Source organism: Triticum urartu, chromosome 6A (assembly GCF_056163025.1).
Source record: "Triticum urartu cultivar PI428250 chromosome 6A, HENAU_Tu73, whole genome shotgun sequence".
Lineage (NCBI taxonomy): Eukaryota > Viridiplantae > Streptophyta > Magnoliopsida > Poales > Poaceae > Triticum > Triticum urartu.
This window is the reverse complement of record NC_141878.1, coordinates 555,904,503-555,919,185: the sequence shown is the minus strand read 5'-3', so window position 1 is coordinate 555,919,185 and position 14,683 is coordinate 555,904,503. Positions and strand designations below refer to the sequence as shown.

The 14,683-nt window shown below is 44.7% G+C and overlaps 1 pseudogene; it reads left to right on the top strand.

The window, feature by feature from the left end:
• Positions 1-458: 458 nt before the first annotated feature.
• On the top strand, positions 459-4,197 carry LOC125515025 (heat shock 70 kDa protein 18 pseudogene; annotated as a pseudogene).
• Positions 4,198-14,683: the final 10,486 nt, after the last annotated feature.

The window sequence follows — 14,683 nt, the reverse complement described above, 5'->3', positions numbered from 1 at the left end:
AAATAACGAATGTTGAACTACTTATCTACCGTATAAAATGCAAATACAAAGCAACGAAATTAGTTAACCTGACCCAAGTTATCTACCGTCGCTGGGCAAAGTCCTGGCGGCGCGACGCGGCGGAGCTTCCTCGATCGACGTCCTAGCACTGGGGGCGTGGATCTCGTGGTGGCGGGCGTCCCTGGCGCGGCGGCGCAGATCTCGCAGTGGTTGCGGCGCCCGCACCTGCCAAGGTTTCGATGGTGGCGTGGGACGGCGACGACCAGCAGATCTCGGCAAGCATCTTCGGTGACGGACGACGGCAGCGGCTAGTGGTGTTGAGGCCCGATCTAGTACAACCTAGATGGTCCGTGACCATTTTCGCGCTTGTGCATTGCCATGTCTCCAACGAAGGCACGCCAAGGAACTCCTACGCTAGTCCGGCGGCACGAGGACTGTCCGGGCCAGCGGTCCCGGGCATGGTGGTGGTGGCCTCCTCGTTCGTCGGGGGCGGTCGGGCCCGTTGGGTGGTGGATGGTGGCGTGGGGGCCTGCTGGTCCGCTTCAAAGAATAAAGGTGGTATGGCGCCTTGCTGTTCTTCGAGCATCAAGGCGTCGATCTGCTTCAATTCTGCCTCCTTGATTTGGCCGCCGTCGAGTTCCGGTCTTCCTCTCGGAGATTTCCGCAGTTTGGCGCAGGGCGCTATTGGATATCTAGAGCGGAATCGATGCGGTCGCTCGCGCCCTTATCATCAACTAGTTGGCTTCATTTGGGCGAGGCGCGAAGCTTCGCCTTCTTGTCGGTACCATGGGACATGTCTTAATATAGATTTTCATGAAACGGACAGAGGTGGAGAAATCATGGTGGCTATGATCCGAGGTTGGTATTGGCAGAGAGGGTACTGGTTGTGTTGAGGACAATGCGGCGCAGGTTCTCCCTATGGGTCAGGTGTTTGGTGACTTGCAGCAGCAGCCTTGGCAAGCGAGGGTGGCAACATAGGTGGACTGCATTCTTGGTGGTGCTCCTCGAGTATCGAGCCACGATTTCAAGGGTGTAAATCCAAGGTCTGGCCTTCATTAGTTGTACCTGGTAATGGCCTTGTTGAAGGCATTGTTTTGGATCTCGGACTTTCTCCAGGGTGAAACCCAAGATCTTCGATCAGGCAACGACAACGCGTGTGCTTTGTTTCCTTCTTGGAGGCGTCGTTTTTGGAGAATCTCGTTTGTAGTACTGGTGTTGTCTTCGGTGGTGGTTAGGGTGCTACTGTTGCGAATGTCAACACCGTAACGGGTCTTTGTTTTCTTTCTTCTCTTTTTTATATTTTTTTTCTTGGCTATGTGTATCCTTGATATCTTTAGACATCTTGTTGACGCAGAGAAAATTGGGTGTATTTGACATCATTGTGATATTAATATATTCGCTTTATCGAAAAATCTACCGTAACCTGTTTGCTTTGACACTGCAGGCAACGGCACGCCCGCTCGCCTTCTTCTATAAATGCCCTCCACCTCCTTGGCTTCCCAATCAGATCGCACCCCTCTTTGGTACTGCTGCTTCTACACACGTCATCCACTGCCTCTTCCGCTCTACCCCGTGGAGATGGGGGCAACGAAGTGCGACGACGACGGGCCGGCGATCGGCATCGACCTCGGGACGACCTACTCCTGCGTGGCCGTCTGGCGGCAGTCGCACAACCGCGTCGAGGTCATCGCCAACGACCAGGGCAACTTCACCACGCCGTCCTGCGTTGCCTTCACCGACGCTTGGAGGCTCATCGGCGACGCGGCTGTGAACCAGGCCGCCATGAACCCCGTCAACACAATCTTCGGTGAGATCAAACATCTTACCCTAGCTACTCCTTGATGCATAGCATAACTGCTTCATCGTCCGCCAGCGGGGTAGAATTTTAATTATGTTTATGCTTAAAGCTTCTTCTTTGGGGTACCAAATGATTAGTCCGCTGCCAGATCTTCTCTTTTTCGGGGAACCGCTTCCATCGGCTGCCAGATCTCGGACCTTTTTTGGGGGAGCGGTTGCTATTCGTATCTATGAGTTCTAGTATACGAAATGTTTAAGGGGCGGTTAGCTGAAATCAGGGAGCAGTCAAAAAACTGAACGGTTAGCTAAAATCATGGAGCAGCTAAGAAACTCAAGGAGGAGATTTTGTAGAATCTGCGCGTACTTTTAGCATTTGTGCTTCTTTATGTGGCGGGGATTCCCATTTTCCACGGGATTAATAGATTTCTTCTCCCAAGAATTTTCTCGATTAGTATCTTCTCCCAAGATGATATTATTAAAAAAATCCCAAAAGAAAAATTTTTGTACTGTATCTGATTCTGGTTTAGTTTTGTTCAGTTTCGGCTAAGGCTAAACAAGCCCTTCCAACTTCTTCTCATTGAATTCATATGGAAGATGCATCGGTGGTGTTTGTACGGGATATGTACCCTAATCTGGAGTCAACTACTCAAATATCAAAAGAAACTAAAGTTTGCATGTTTATTATTTTTCCTTCCAAATGTTTGCATTTCTATCCTTGCTACGTATTTGCACGACTAATCCACGATGAATCCGTATTATTTTCAGATGTGAAGCGACTTATCGGCCGGCATTTCGGTGACGCGTCGGTGCAAGGAGACATCAAGACGTGCACGTGGCCATTCAAAGTTGTCTCTGGTCCCAGCGACCGGCCGATGATCGTGGTGCAGTACATGGACGAGGAGAAGCAGTTTGAGGCCGAGGAGATCTCGGCCATGGTGCTCGGCAAGATGAGGGAGACCGCCGAGGCCTACCTTGGCACTGCTGTGCAGAATGCTGTCATTACTGTCCCTGTCTACTTCACCGACTCCCAGCGCCAAGCCACCATTGACGCCGGCACCATCGCCGGCCTCAATGTCTTGCGCATCATCAATGAGCCCTCTGCCTCAGCCATTGCCTACGGGTTGGGCAAGATGTCCCCCAGTGACGTCCTGAAGACTGCTCGTGTTTGATCTTGGTGGCGGTACCTTGGATGTCTCCATTGTCAATGTTGACCCGGGTGCCGACATTGACATGGGCGTCTTTCAGATAATGGCCGCAGCTGGTGACACCAACCTCGGTGGGGAGGATTTCAACACCCTCATGGTAAAACACTTTGTGCGGGAGTTCCTTAAGAAATACAAGAAGAATGACATCAGGCAAAATGCAAAGGCGCTTCGCCGGCTTAGGACGGCCTGCGAGAAGGCCAAGAGGGTGCTCTCCAGTGCGTCCAGGCCACCGTTGAGATCGACTCGCTTCACGAGGGCATCGACTTCCATGGGGTCATCACCCGCACAAAGTTCGAGGAGCTCAACATGGACCTCTTCACTTCTTCAGCAATTGCATTGTGCATGTGGAGAAGTGCCTGAGCGACGCCAAGATGAACAAGTCTATGATCGATGACATCTTGCTCGTGGGTGGCTCCTTCCGGATACCAAAAGTCCAAGAGCTGCTCCGGGATTTCTTTGATGGGAAAGAACTCTGCACAAGTATCAACCCGGACGAGACCGTCGCCTACGGTGCCGCTGTAAAGGCAGCGCTCCTCAACGACGAGGGCTTAAGGAAGTGCGGGATGTAGTCCTGCTCGAGGTCACACCGCTCTCACTTGGGGTGGAGACGGAAGGTGGTGTCATGAGCGTGCTGATCCCGAAGACCACTACCATCCCGGTCAAGAAGGAGAGGGTTTACACGACTTGCTGCGACAACCAGACCCAGGTCCTCATTCAGGTGTACCAAGGCGAGGGGTCAGAAACCAAGGACAACATCCTCCTCGGGAAGTTCACTCTCCGTAGCATCCCCCGAGCACCCAGGGGCGAGCCGAAGATCAACGTCACCTTTGAAATCGATGCTGACAGCATACTGCAGGTACGGGCAACAAGAACATAACTACTCCACCAATGACTAGGGGCGGCTGAGCGTGGAGGAGATCGAGTGTTGATGCGTGATGACAAAAAGTACAATACAGTGGACATCGGGAAAATGGAGAAAAGCGGAGGCGTATGGGTGGCCCAGGAGGCTGAAAAAGAATTCATGTTGGCCTTGTCTCGACGTTTGGCACTTATTATTCAGGTCGAATTCATGCTGGCCTCGTCGAATTTATGTTTTTTTTTTTCAGAACCTATTATTCTGGCCGTTGTGATTTCAAAAACGATGGTGGTTCAACGTCCTGTCTGCTTGAATACCTTCAGTCTTTTGTACGATTAAATCTAGTTGTTGAATTGTTTCAAAAAAACATGCGGGCCATCATAACTTTGATGCTTTGGGAGCTATTGAAACACAAGAACTCTTTGAGGCTGGTCATAGTGGGAGAAACATAGATGCCACATAAGCAAAAATGGCGAGGTGGCAAGTAGTTAATGAGGAGAGAGACAAGTAGAGTAACATAATATGTTATCATCACGTAGCGATTCCCAATGCAAAATGAACACATCTATGTTACCACAGGTATGCTACTACCCACAATGAAGGTAGTAACATATGTATGTTACTCCTTCCGGTCCTTTTTAGTTCGCATATAAGATTTGTCTGAAGTCAAATCTCGTAAAGTTTGACCAACTTTATAGAAAAAAATACGAACATTCACAATGTGAAATCATTATCATTAGATGCGTCGTGACTTAAATTTTCATACTGTATAACTTTAGCATTGTAGACGTTGATAGTTTTTCATATAAATATGGTCAAACTTTATAAAGTTTGACTTCAGACAATTCTTATATGCAGAGTAAAAAGGACCGGAGGGAGTACTAGTCTAAGTTACTCTCCACTATGACCAGCCTGAGGGTGCCTCGCAGACGGAAGATAGAGAAGTAGAAGTGAATAGTTATCTTTACTAATGATAGGATGCGTAAGTAGGGACGTGAAGCAACCACCTCGGTTAGGAAAACCAGGGATTATTAGAATTAATTAAACCCTAACAGTGGTCACCAGGCTCTATCTGGCATCAAGCTGAACTGCTCAAGGCGGATTGGATCGGCATAGCCACGCGGCTATTAGGGTGGGCGACACGCGTGATCACTTCATAGAGGATACGGCTCGGGTGCTTGATGTTATTCGCTTTCTTGAATCATCTACTGTGGTTTGGGTTTCTTTACCCACCCTTCTATCCATATAATATGATACACATATATGTGCGTATTCGAGAAAAGAATGTTTAAATAAACATATATTTAGTTGTTTCAGTTTTGCACTTTTTTCCGAGGCAAAGTCTTCATTGCATACTCCCTTCATCCATATATATAGGCCCAAATATATTTTTTGAGACTGCCTTTGTCTATTGATAAAATTAATAATATATGACACATATAATGTGAAAATTATATCATTATAATTTTTTTTCACATACGAATTTGATGGTGTGCTTTGTGTAACTTGTATTTTATATATGGCAATGCTAACTTCCTAACATTCTAAATTTAAGCAACATATCCGAACACAGCCTATAGTCTAACTACTCGCATGCATGCAGCCCCACTCTGCTAAGCAAAAAATGAGAGCAAGAGCATATGCAGCGCCTTGTCATATGCATGTAAACTAGTAATATAAAAGTGATGATGTTAGCAAAAGATTCTCCTTTATTTTGAAACTTTAAAATGTTTTGTAGCTCAAACCGACGGTCGGATTGAAAAACCGTTTTGACATAAAAAATAATGCGACTAGACTTTACAACTAGATCCTATGTTGGTATGTATCGACAAAAAAAATTCAGGTCAAAATTATCAGACATAGTACAAGTTATCATGCATGCACAACGCATATTTCCATGTTGTTTGAAGAGAAGTCATCGGGGTTATGGTCTTTAACAACCCCTTCCACCATGTCCAAAACTTACCCATGGCGCCCCTCATCAATGCTACAACGGTGTTTGTGCCTAGGTTATGCGGTGTATCTATTGACATCATGTTCACACGGAAGTTATCGGGTGTGTGTATTCAACAACTATTTTGCCCAAGTAAAAAATTATCGCAGTGCTTGTACCTAAGTTACCAGGTCCGTGGTACGTATATTACCGTACTATTTAACAAAAAACTTATTGGCGGTATGTTTTCCAACAACATCCTCCCCCATCAAAGTTATTGGGGTGTTTATATGTAAGTTATCAGGTATGCGATGTGTCTATTATCATCATATTTATATAGAAGTTACCGGTGGTTTGTTTTCCAATAACTCCCATGCCCCATCAAAGTTAGCACGATATTTATATCTAAGTTATCAGGTCTGCGGTGTGTCTATTACCATCATATTTATATAAAAGTTATCTGTGTTTTGTTTTCCAACAACTCTCCCCTTCCCAACCACATCAAAGTTATCGCGGTGTTTGTACCCAAGTTATCAGGTCTGTGCTGAGTCTATTACGTACCATCATATTTATAAATAAGTTATCAGCGGTATGTTTTCCAATAACCCCCATCCCCCCCTCAAAGTTACAGTGGTGTTTGTACCTAAGTTATCGGGTATGCGGTGTGTCTATTACTATCGTATTTATAAAGAAGTTATCGGGAGGGGGGGGGGGGGTATTCGACAACTTTTTTGCCCAGGTAAAAAGTTTCTACAATGTTTGTACCTAAGTTATTAGGTTTGCGATATGTATATTACCGTGCTATTTAACACGAAAGTTACCAACAATATGTTTTTCAACAACACCCGCCATTAAACTCATCACGGGTATTGTGTACCTAAGTTATCAGGTCTGCGGTGTGTCTATTACCATCGTATTTATACATTAGTTATAGGGGTGTGTAGTCAACAACATTTTTGACGTAGGTAAAAACGTTACCGTAGTGTTTGTACCTAAGTTACTAGGTCTGCATTGTATTACCATCATATTTATATAGAAGTTATCAATAGTGTGTATTCAATAACTTTTTTCCAAGCGAAAAAGTTACTGTAGTATTTGTATCAAAGTTATCAAGTCTGCCATATGTATATTACCATACTATTTTACACAAAAGTTATCGACGACATGGTGTTAAGAGAAAGTAAATCTCCCAAATTAAAATGGATCTCCTGTATTTTCTTAGATAAAAAAATGTAGAAAAAAAGAAATGATAGACAGAAAAACAAACGATGAGATGTGCGAGTACAAGAGCCTGCCTCAACTTGAATTTATAAAAATAACCTAACATGTATCTAATCACATCATAGAGCTAGCCCAGATGGTTGTTGGGCTTGAGCTAATACCATGTCCTAGGTACGAGTCCCCAAGTTTGCTTTTTTTTCTCCAAGATTAAAAGGAGACCTCCCAAGCAAGAGAGTTGCGGATATCGGGCGATAGAGCTTGCTTTTCGGATTGCGGAAAAAAAGGGACAGTTGGAACGGCTTGCGGTGATCGTTAGATTCAAAACCGACGGGATCAGAATCGTTCAGATCTGTTCCTAAATTCTGAACGTTTCAAATTTACATATATCGTTTCATATATATAAATGGATTTTCCCTATACATACATATATAAAAACAAAGATAAATTATTTTTTTTATATATATATATAGGACTAGACTATTCTATTATTAGTAACAGAATAATATTGTGTTACCCTCCGCCCTATATAAACGCGCCACACAATTTCACAAGTCCAGCCAGAAAGCCGCACGGGTGTGGTTGAAAAAGAGAAAAAGAAAAACAACCCACCCCGACCCCTCTCATTGTAACTACCGCTGCCGCTTCCTTCCCCCACGCCGGCGGCCTCTCTCCACCGCGCGCCGCGCTCCTCCTTCCCCGACGCCGGCCGCCTCCCTCCAGCACGCGCTGCCGTCCTCCTTCCCCGATGCCGGCCACCGCCCTCCTTCCCCGGCGTCGGCCGCCTCCCTCCACTACGCGCCGCTCCTCCTTCCCCGACGCCGGCCGCCTCCCTCCACCACGCGCCGCCGTCCTCCTTCCCCGACGCCGGCCACCGCCCTCTAGCACGCGCCGCCCTCCTTCCCCGGCGTCGGCCGCCTCCCTCCACTACGCGCCGCTCCTCCTTCCCGGACGCCGGACGCCTCCCTCCACCACGCGCCACCCTCCTCCTTCCCCGGAGCCGGCCGCCTGCCTCCACCACGCGCCGCCCTCCTCCTTGCCATGCGCCGGCCACCTACATCCATCGCGCAGATCCCGCCGCAGCCCCAAAACCTAAACGGCGTCGCCGCTGTCGTCCCGCACTGCATCGACCCGCCGCTATCGCTCTGCTGCCGTGTACACGCGGTTCAACGCCTCAGCCCCAGGCCGTTCAATGCCTCGCCGGCCTGCGGCTCCTCCATGGACGCCTAGCTCCTCTACAAGAGCCACCGCGGCCCACGTCAGCCCATGGTGGCGGAGTTCGTTGCGTCCATCAGTCCAACCCCATGGCTTCAGGGTGGCCGAGTTTTGTCGCGGCCGTCAGTTCGGACACCTCCGTCACTGTGTGCGTTGCTACCACGGCCATTTGCGTCAATGCGTGCTCCGTCACCGGCCTCATGCGCACCGTGACCCCTGGCGCACTCCTTCCTCTCCCTGATGCTGCTTGTGCCCTCCCACGCTTGATCTCCTGCTGAAGCGATGAGCTCTTCTACATTGTTGAAGTTCCGTACCTGACGGCACCAGCGCGAGGATGCAGCAGCCAGGCTGGACCCCAGTTCGTGCCTCCCCCTCTCTCCCTTAGCTACATCATCACTGTTGAAGTGCTGCTGATTGATTTCTTTTAGTGAACTGTGATGCTCTACTGATAGAGAGAAGTTTGGGAAACTGCACAAATATTGGTATTTTGGAGTTATGAATTTGGTGCTCCGTAGGTGCCTGCTGGTATATGCAAGTGAGGGCCAGCATTTTTTTCTTCAGATTCTTGTGTTTGTACAAGGGCTAAAAGTATTTAGTTGTACAAATTGAAATTCCACATAATCCTCTGACTGCAAGTTTTACTTGTGACTTTGATGCTTCGTAGGTTTTTAAAAGTATTTAGGTGGGTGGTCCGACACCGCTGTGTCCAGCAGTCCAACAACGCCGCCGGAGGCCGTTCGTGTCGCAATGCCTACTTTCGCCCGCGCCTCCTTCCCAGTCATCGTGAGGTACACCTTGCTCGAAATCTCTCTTCTCCATCTCCCGACGGTGAAGATCTATGTGCCTCATGTTTGAACTAACATTTTATTTTTAATTGAACTAGTGCTGCTTTGATTCAGACCTGACGGAAGAAGGCAGAACCTCTCTCTCATAGGCAGTAATATTGCTCTCTCATCTCGTAGGCAGTAATATTTTGATGAATGTGTTACAAAACAAATGTCGTATTGACATTCAATAGCTTAGAGAGAGTAGCACAGAGAAACGTTGTTGTGTTGTGGATGACAAAGAACACATGTGACAGCAAGTCCAGGTATTACTACATGGGGAGTACAAAATTACTTTTACTGAGAGATCACTTGAATCCTTGATAGCTACTATCCATAGGAACTTAACCCAGAAAAAATGTGTGAAAAGGAAACATTTTGTACTACCATTAGTCATCGATGGCGTGTAATGTTATATTTTCTTGCTTCCCTAGCGTTGAATTAGAACAGCATTTTCAAGAGCTGCATTAGCTCATTACTTATCTCTTGTACTGTTAATTTTATTTTCAAAACCGAACTTGTACTGGGTACATGAGTTCTAGCTTCTCTTTCACAAATTTTACATAATTAAGCATTCTTGATGTGCTGCCTTTCTTCCAGATATATAGATTCAGTTTTGAATCCGATTCTCAAATCAGACAATCATAATTCTATTTTTTGACTATTTACTGTAGAGCAACAGCCCCACAGTCCTTTTATTCCAGAAATTTTTGCCCAAGCCTGTTTAAATCCGCTCCCACCGGGAGTCGAACCCAGGACCTTCGCACAATCATAATTCTATTGCCAGTTCGCACAATCATAATTCTATTGCCAGTTCGCAACCACTAGGCTACATGCCCCTTCGCACAATCATAATTCTATTGCCAGTTCTGGAACAAAGAAATGTTTGCATAGCAGTCCCATAAACAACACCAAAACGAATCCCCATCCTTGGTAACTTGTTAGCTTTGATCTTCCAGGGCAGCACGAATGATCAGTACTCCCTTTAATCAATGCGCGCTCATCGACAAAAATCAGCAGAATTGGTACTATGAACTTCTGTGCTGGTCGGTCTTGTGTGTTACTTTAATGTTGGACTCAGGAATAGGCATTAAAATGAAATCATACACAAGCTGAAACATAGAGCTCGCAGCTTCTGTTTGTAGTTTGAACTTAGGCTCGTCTCTCTCCCTCTGTCGTACTTCAATCGTTCTTTGCCATGATGTTGAATCAAGTAATTGTGCGTGCATTGCAGCAGTAATGTTTATTTGGTGCAGAAAGCTCACAAAAGAACCCATCTCGATTAATTAGCATTTTGGAAGTGCATGCTTTGGCAATTAACTGCTGAGTGCATCTATCTTTCCCCTGCAATATGTATACTGTGGTGTAGTTACTATGCTGAAGATGAAGTTTCTTGTCGAACTTTTCCAGTTAATATACATGGTACTTGGTCATATATTTCACATGTACTTACATCATTGTTAAGCATCTTTCCATCTAAACTTCCATTCCTACAGGTGAAGAATACACAGCAGGATCTGCCCCAGCAAACCACATGTCGCCGGAGGCGCTCTGCCTCTCCTATGCACCCCCTGCTTCCATCTCCCTCCACCGCCGCCCTCCCTTACCCCTGCGCAGTTCTTGGCACCGTGGTTGTTGCCCCACACTGGATCGACGCGCCGCTATCGCTCTGCCGCCGCGTACAGAGAGTTTAACGCCGCAACCCCCGTCCGTTCAATGTCGCCGCCATGGGCGTGCCCCACTCCAACTCCCTCGCCTGTGCTTCCGTGGCGAAACAGTGCAACCTGCAGGAGGAACCGTGAGGGGTCGAGGACGTCCAGCTCGGCAATCCAACTCGGCGTGATTCACGTCATCGTTGGCCCCATGTTCGCTGGCAAGACCACCCCCGTCCCGTCTCTTGCTTACTGCTTCATTTCGCGTTGCTAAAAACAAAAAACAAGCAAGTTCAAATTGAAAATAATGAGAAGCTAGATGTTTAAAAAAAATCAGAAGTTATTTTAGTGAATCTCTATTGAAAATTAGCTCACGTTTTAGTGAATCAGAAGTAGTTTGTATTTTTTTTGCTTGATGCGTGTTCTTGAGCAGTTCAAAACATGTACTTGTTCTGTGGTTTGCTATAACACTTGTTAGATTGCTCTCCAAAAAAAGGTCATGTATTTGTGAATTTGCTACTGGTGTAGCAGCCTGTATGTATTTTATCATCGGTTCATAAAGAAAAAGCTGAAACAGTGCAGTGTGCGTGTTAAAAATAATAATTCAGTTTTATATTGTATGGTAGTTTTCACTTCATACAAAATTTCTAACAGTTCGGCCAAAATAAAGTTTGCATAGTTCATACTCGAGAGGCAGTAGTGTTCAATGACAGAAAAACATCAGTTCAAATATATATGCAGGAGGTTGAGAGCCAAAAAAACTGATTTTTTTATGTGTTTAATTTTTCAGCTGTAAGATAGAAAATTTTCTCTCTTGTCTATCTTGGTTCTCAGGAAAATTGGGCTGGGAGTCGACAAGCCGGGCAAAATGTGTTTCTACTTCTACAATATCAAAGATGATGAGATTCTGGTCTTGCTCGTCGAGGACCCAATCACAGGGTAGTCTGTCGCAGCTGCAATGCATTAGGAAAAGTTCAAGTTTCCTATTAGATTTAGTTCTATTGGAAAAGGGCCGCCCTCACCGCGCTTGTCCCCGTCGCCGGAGGGTCGGCGTGCAGGGGTTGGGCCACAGCCGACACTTCCGGTCGTCCCCTACCACTGCTCAATCTTCTCGCCTAACCCCCTTCCTCCCCGATCTGCTACTGATGTACCCCAACTACCACTGGAGCTTCGAGGAGCACTCCTCCGTCCAAGTTTAGCATTGGGCGCCGTCCAAGTAGAGCACTGCACCCCGTCCAAGTTCCCATCTAATGTTGAACGTTCAATTTTGTCATGTTGAATAATATAGCACTGAGCACACTACAATTTCTTTTGCTTGAGCGCTGAGCAAACAGTGGAGCCTGCTGGAGGAGTCACGGGGTCGAGGACCTCCTGCTCAATAGTACAACTTCTTGTTTTGTGGCCGGTCGCACAAGGAGCTGAGTGCAGGCCGCAGTAAGTACATGATTACTAATATTAGGATATGTATGTGGTCCCAGTAAGTACATGAGTATTAATTAGCAAGTTTGGTTGCTTCTGATGCATTCCAAACATGTGTTGTGTGTTTTCAGGAAAAAAACATTTGTCAGATTTTTGGTGGCCAAATATTATTGATATGGAGATGAATAACTATGCGGATGCGCTCGGCGCTCCTATTGTTTTTCTGGAAAAAACAAGATGCCATGTTTACACATCCATATTTAATTTTGGAAGGTTCACACATCCATATTAGAGAGATTCATCGGACATAATTTTGTAAGGTCAGAAAAAGCAATTGCTCAATACATCACATCAACTCTTCGATGCAAAAAAGGATGGCTATTCTCAAGTCAGCAGCTAACCAAACTGGGTAAGTTTTCAGAAATTCATTCCAGTGTCAAACGTTGGTGAGATTCTGATTAAGACTTTTGTCCATTCCAGCAACTTCAGGGTAGCTTAGTCAAATATGGCAGCTGTGCAGTAAACAGTTTCAGTTGAGAAATCAGCAAGCTATAATGCATATTGTCTTCTATAACTCCATTCACTTCACGATTTCTTCACCTGTTTGTTGTTTCCTAATTATCCTAATTCCTAAATGTCCTACTCAACTTCAGCGCCATGCTCAGTCCAACCCCGTGGCTTCAGGGTGTCCGAGTTCATCGCGACCATCAGTTCGGAGACCTGCGTCACTGCGCGTGTCGCTACCATGGCCCCCTGTGTCACTGCGTGCTCCGTCAACAGCCTCCTGCACAAGGAAAAGCAACAGGAGTAGAGGCGTCTGAGATGCTCTGTTCTAGCGAGGTGGCTGATTATGTTTGTCAGTTTGTAATACTTTGGCCCCAGTGCACTTATGTATCTTTTTCTGGCCGGAGCACGACCGGAGCTTATGTCAGTATGAACTTTGAATGTGATGGTACTACAAACTCTATAAAACACCAGCAATCCATTTTTACTGGTACTTACCTTTTATACAATTCACATGGATTGTGCCCCTATTACCAACTGTGGTACAAAAATGCACTGTGCTCACCATTTTATTTTAGTTCATGAGTTTGTTATACTTTAAAAAGAGGAGGTAAAAGTGAACCATTTGGTTTTGTATTATAAAAAGTGTTAATGTGAGAAACTTCATAAACATCTTGTTTAATAAGTTCAGCTTGTTCTGTGTATAGTATTTATTGAGCTAAAAATGGTATGGTTCATACATTCTTGTCGGTCTCGTTGTAATCGTCCTTGTTTTTGTGAGTTTCTTGATACAAGTTTTGTGGTCAGTCCAGATGGGAGAAGGTGATCGGTCCAAAGTGTAATTCTGTGATGTTGACGTCCAAGTTCTACAACTGATCCGTACAAACAAAAATGGTGGTCTGTTCTACAAAGGAAAAATTGTTTAATTAAAAATATTGATCAGTACAAGTTAAAAACGGTGGTCCGTTCGGAATTCAGAATAAAAAAATGACAAAAATTCAAATTGTAAAAGTTCAAGCAAAAAGAAAGCCCATGCAATTCAAATGGTAAAAGTACAAGTCGTAAAATAAGAGAAGTCCAGAACATCGTTGTAAAAAAATGATTAGTTCAAAAAAAGAATTTAAAACATTTTCTTTTTGAAAAAATATCATTCAGTTCGATAATACAAATCATGCAAGTACAGGGGCGACGATATAGTAAACCGTTGAAAACTTACGAGCAAAAATATTACCCAAAAACAGAGTAAAGTGTAGTTAGTGAAAACACGCTTAGTACAAACTCATGCAAACATCAGTACAAGTACTCTTTTTTCAGAATCACTCAAAATTACTCTACAAAAAATAGCTCAGTACAAACACACACATATATCAGTACGAGTATTCTGTTTTTCAGACGGAAAAACATCAGGATCCGTCTTGCCGTATTCAAAATTACTCTTAAACGGTTGCGAATTTGAGTAAAAGTTCAACATGACTAAATTTTGCATTTTCGATAGCTTTTCAATGGTATATTATTTGCCCCATTTCAATAAACTTTTTAACAAAATCACGTTCAAAACCAACTTTAACCGTATTTGAATTCGTATTTAAACCGTAAGGAATTAGAAAACACTTTCTATACACAAAAGTTGTGCACTTTCCATAGCTTTCCAACGCCGTATCATTTGCATCAATCCAACAAACCGTTTGCAAAAAACAGCGAAAATATGTTTTGCCCAGAATTTCACCATTTTTTAAATTACTTTTAAATCATATAGAATTTGAAAAAATTGTAGATATATGGAAGATGCAGATTTTCACAAGCTTTCCAACGCCATCTCATTTGCTCAATTCCGACAAACCGTTTGAAAATTAAGTCCAAAATACGATTCACGTTTTTGGTTTTGAAAAAAAACAGGTTTTTCAAAACTGCTCTGAAACCATAATTTTTTTACAAAAAAAAATTATAAGATTGTAATGTAGATGTCAAGAGCTTTCCAACGATATATTACACGCCCCGTTTCGACAAAAAAATTGAACTAAAGAAGACGATTTTTAAGAGAAACAGAAAGCATGAGTTCA